The 5,265-nt window shown below is 36.2% G+C and overlaps 1 long non-coding RNA gene across 1 annotated transcript; it reads left to right on the plus strand.

The window, feature by feature from the left end:
• Nucleotides 1-515: 515 nt before the first annotated feature.
• Nucleotides 516-4,036, plus strand: LOC146385675 (uncharacterized). Its single transcript, XR_014800522.1, has 3 exons — nucleotides 516-2,710; nucleotides 2,999-3,069; nucleotides 3,159-4,036. It is a non-coding gene; the product is annotated as an uncharacterized LOC146385675 (long non-coding RNA).
• The last annotated feature ends 1,229 nt before the right edge of the window (nucleotides 4,037-5,265 follow it).

Below are 5,265 nucleotides of genomic sequence, written 5' to 3' on the forward strand. Positions count from 1 at the left end.
ACTACTGCAGACGGGGTTAGAAAGGGCTTTTCAGGGCTACGGGGAGGGGGTGAAAGGGTGAAGAGTGGGGTGAGTCTGTGGCGCTTTGTTGCTGCACATTAATTGAATGGGCTTGGGTCCTGAATCCCTAATTAGGGACAATGGCTGTGACATGGGCAGTGCAGAAGCAGAGAGCTCTTCTGAGAGGTAAGTGGGGAATTGAAGGACAGCCACGGGAAAGCACCTCACGCTCTCATACAGCATCCTCCAAAAGCCTTAAGAGACTATTGTGCGAGTGTACAAGAGTGCACGCACACGCGTGAACAAGCAGACACACACACACCAGAACACACACACACACACATACAAATGAAAGAGAGGTAGAGTAGGGGATGGAAGCGAGATGGCGCTCCAGCAGCCTCTTTGCATCGCTTCCTTCTTCCAGCTCATTGACTGATGTCACAATAAGAGAGTGAGAGACGGGGGAGTGCATCATTTGGGGTTGGGGGTGGGGTGGGGAAAGGGAGAATGACGTTAGAGCTGAAAAAAAAAAAAGAAAAAAGAAAGAAAATAAACATCTTGCTAAGAAGCGTCAGACTGTGGCAGCGTGGATTGTATGTGTAGGTTTTGCAGCACGTGCAACATCAAATAAATGTTTTCATGTGAGCATTTTGTTGACTAGTGGGTGTCTTTGCACCATATTTCAGCTTAGCAACATCTTAGTACGTCTTCATGATGGACCATCAAAAAATCATTAAGAGAGTGCTGAATGACAGTTACGTACTACACTGAAAAAATGGGAATTGGCAGGCTTTTGAATTTGCACAAATGAATTTAGTTAATGCTACACAAGCCTTTCATGTTTCTCTTATTTACATGATTAAATAAAGTACCATTTACTTGATTATAAACAATACTGAGACTACTCATTTTTCTTGCATTGATTTAAAGTGACTAAATTAGAATACTAAAACCATTGTAATCATGTTTGACCACAACCGGAAATGATGCAATATATTCAAAGACAACAACTGAATATGATTGGATAATAAGACCTAGAGTCTTATCCAATAAGACAACAACATAATTTAAGGAGAGAAAATTGACCGCCAGATTCTGGAAGACTGTTTAGCCACATGCAAACTTTGGCACTGAGTCAGGCATACTGAGAAGGTAAGTAATTTAAATACATTTGTTTTAGTTGGGTACGTTTTCACAGAATTGTTGTAGTGCATGCTATATGAAAAGTAATCTGTAATGCATCTGCATGTTGTTTTTACAGTGCTAGCTAAAGTTGGTATTAGCTTTGTGGCTAAAGCTGAAAAATAGTAAGAAATTGCAGCTGTTGTCGGTCAGATATGGAATTTATGCATGTGACAGAGAGCACTGACGTTTTTGATGGCTTAGCAAGTTAAAACATCACTGAGAGAGCAATAGTGTTTGTGTTACTCGTGCTAGTTATGGCTACAGTGGCTAATTAGTCCGGCTGTAACGTCAGAGTTTAAGAAGCTGGGAGCCCCACAGCGCCATACCTTAATTCTTGCTGCTGACACGCACTCAAGTTATAATAAGGATCCTGCCACCTTAGATGTGGGTTTAAGAACCTGTGCCTATAAATGCCAAATAATTTTTCCATTTAGTCATTGTTTTAGGTGAAGTGTCACTTACTTGACTATTCTATTGGTCAAGCCCAAATAATACAGCAGATATCTACAAGGAGATACGTTTGTTCAACAGAGTATGTCTTATTAAGTGATGTATTGTGAATTTTCCAACATCGTCCTAACAAAAATTAGGACCCTTCCCCCCCCCCCTTTTTTTTCTACTTTGTGTAGAACATATGTGAGCTGCTTCTCAAAACATTATGTATAAATGAGAGAAAGATTGGTACTTTAAAGAAACCATTGATGCTCTTCTGGACTGAAATACATTTTTTCAATTAAAATTAATGTTTTTTGTGATGGTGGAATTTTTACCTTTATGATTACAGAAGTCAAAACATCAGATGATGATAGCTTACCATCTAAACTCCCCATCTCTTGGCAAGTCTGAATTAGAGGGCTCAGCTGTATCGGCCTTTCTAGTGGATTTACTTAAAGAGGAGATAGCTTAAGTCATTAGGTACATATTCCCTGACATTCTAGAGGTCAACCTTGCACAGTGTGTGACATTAAAGGGCATAACTTATAGAAAGGGAATGGTACTCGCCCAAAGGGCAGCAGGTGGATTGTCAGAATACTGAAAAACCATATCTGCATTGTACCACAGCATATTCTACATTGTCAGAGAGCTTAGTGGCTGGTACAGAGAGCACGACAGAGCTTTTGAGCTCAGCCCAGTATCCACAAGAATATTCACTCTCGCTTCACTCTGTGAACTCCTTGATACTTATCCATTGGTTGACTATGAGATTGGATCAGTCCACATTGTGACTTTTAAAAGGCATATAGAAATAAAAGGTGTTCATATAAGTGTAATAGGTTCAGTTGCATGTATGTCATTAGATAAATTCTTCTTTTTTATGTCTGATCTTTATAACTTTGACTATTGGGTATGGATAGCTTTATGAAAACTAAACTGAAATGATTCCTTCTGAATATGTAATTCTTTTTTGCCTACAGAGTCCTATGGTCCTAAAGACTGTTTTGGCTGATGGAACCTGGTGAAGTTGGTCAACACAAGAGGAGAGCTTGGACTAATACTGAAAAGAATTGTGGCATAAATGGATAATGTAAGTGATAAAGCCTCAACATTCACTTAACATGATCCTCTTTGGATGAAACTTTATAATTGTGGAAGATTTCAAATGTTTTCCCATGATAAATTCTCTCATATTGTATTTTTTTACATCTGCTTGTTTTTTTAACCTTCACTTTGTCAACTTATTATTAATTGCCAGTAAACCTATTATTAATTTGTGTGCCTTTAGTTTAAAAACATTCATGTAAAGTACACTATTAAAACTTAAATGAAGGACAAGGGCTGAATGAAGATGCTAATTACATACATTACATTTCAGTGTGAAGATGTTGATGCTGAGTGTGTATCTACATGGGTGAAGACCCTGGCATGCTTATCCGGGAGTATGTGGTATGTACTTGTCTTTTTTTTTTCGGACTTTCCACAGTGTCATATTACTTACTTGGCATGAAATGACTAACATGGCTTCTTTTTTACAGGGCATGGAAGAACGTGCCATCAGTGAGACTGTTGAAGACACCACTGTTTGAATTTATCTTCTTAAAGAGCAAGCTTCAGCAGATGAACAAGAGTTGTCCTTGCAGGCATCAGGGTGGTGAAGAATTTGGATAATGTAGCATTTGCTGTGATAATGCTATTTGGACTCATGTATGCATTAAACCTTGCCTACCCTGCTGACCTTCGCTACAACTTTGATGTTTTCCAGAAGGTTTTCATGGAACTGGATGGAGCTAAACTCTCTAAAGTTCTTGCTCTCAAAAACCATCTGTTTCATTGAGAAGTCAAAGACTGCACTTCTGCAATTCTTTGCAGTTTTTCATTTTGTGTTCAGTAACGTTATACTGCTTGTGTTTTTATTGCTTTCCCCTCATGTGACTGCAATGCAGGATAATTTTTCCTTTTGGTATCATGTTGTAAGAAATTTTTACTGATGATTTTTAGCAATATGTTCTAAGTCAACCTTAATGTCCTGCTTACATGTTTAAAATGAAGATTAAAATTCATGTAGGTGTTTGGTATTAGTTATGTAACAATGTCATTTAAGGCTTAACTTAGTTGAAATCTTGTACAGGTAAATACTTGTACAGAAGCTGAAACTGTTGTCAAATAATACACAAGTTATATTTGTGTAAATCTGTTTATTCATAAAAGTGTGCTTTTTTTCAGGTAGTCTTAATTTAGTTTACATTTTCAATTGTGTAATTAATACAAATGTTATATGTAAGAGATGACAGGATCATCTATAAGCACTTTCTTTTATTTTCTGCTAAGGTCAGTTTTTTGTGAAATATTTGCAAATATATTCTCAAACTAACTTTTTCTTTTAGTTATTTCTGCAGGCTATCTTTAAAAATGTGTTAACAAGTTTACATGGATGTGATTTTGGACTTGTTCATGGCAGAATTGCTGCTTTCACTGCTGTTACAGTTTAATAAAGGTAAATTGTTCAGTAGCACTCAGTCTTTGCCTTTTTTGTCAATAATGATCAGTTAATATTTCAATTGAAAAAATTAAGTAGGATTTAAAGCCATAATTTGTGTTGCAGAAACATAATTGCAATGTGTTTACATTACATAATATCATTGCGTACCACTGGCAAATACAAATAAGTTGGTGTTAAAAATTAAAATATATTGACATTATGCAATACATTGATATTATGATAACAGATTAATATTAGTACATCAAACATGATTTTTTTAAGTAATCTGATGTAAATAAAATACTTTGATTTGACAAGCATTAATTACTTGAGGGAAAGTGGAAAATTAAGTCAGTCATACTTATTCATATTATGTGGGACCGATGTACACAATAAAATCAAGTAAATTGAAAGAACTTTTTTTTTCAGTGTAGTTCTATTACATTAATTCATTTAGAAAGGCTCATTTCGATTCTTTTCAATTCTACCAGACATTTTCAGAGAATATTTTACTCAGAAATATTAAACTGGTGATTGGGGTTTGGTGTATTACTTAATGTCAGCAGCATATAAATCCTACTTCTGCAGCAGGTGTGATTTACACCTGAAAATCAGAGTAGAACAGTTGAAAACACAGTGTTGATGTACCTGCACTGCAACCCTAAACTTTTCTAGACATTGCTCAGAAAGATCTGTTTGAAGAATGGAAATATTCAACTGAGATAAATCAGCATTTGAACTGATTTTACCCTTCCCCTCTCTAGTGCAAAGTCTGAGTCATTTCCATTTGGGTTCAGGTGAGAACAAAGCAGGTAACTGTCTGTTGAATGAGTCAACCAGCTGGTGTCATGTGTCCTTTTCTTGCCCTGAGACCTGTCTGCTCTGCATGGGCTGCACCTTTATCAAACCTGACAAATTTAAAGAAAGTTAAATGTCAGTTTGCATATATAAGTTTTATTTTGTGTTTGTGTTTGTGTTACATTCCTGCATTTTTATTGCTTAAAAATGTAGCAAGAAAAAAATCACATTGATATCAGATGTGATAAACTCTTCTTTTTTTTGTGTTACCGGGTTAAAGGAGCTCAGCTGTGTATTTGATTATATTTGCATTTACAATAAACAACTTGAGGTAAAGCCAGGTAATAAAAGATTGTCTTAAGTCT

Source organism: Perissodus microlepis, chromosome 6 (genome assembly GCF_051167445.1).
Source record: "Perissodus microlepis isolate ML-2025 ecotype Zambia chromosome 6, ASM5116744v1, whole genome shotgun sequence".
In the NCBI taxonomy this organism is placed as follows: Eukaryota; Metazoa; Chordata; class Actinopteri; order Cichliformes; family Cichlidae; genus Perissodus; species Perissodus microlepis.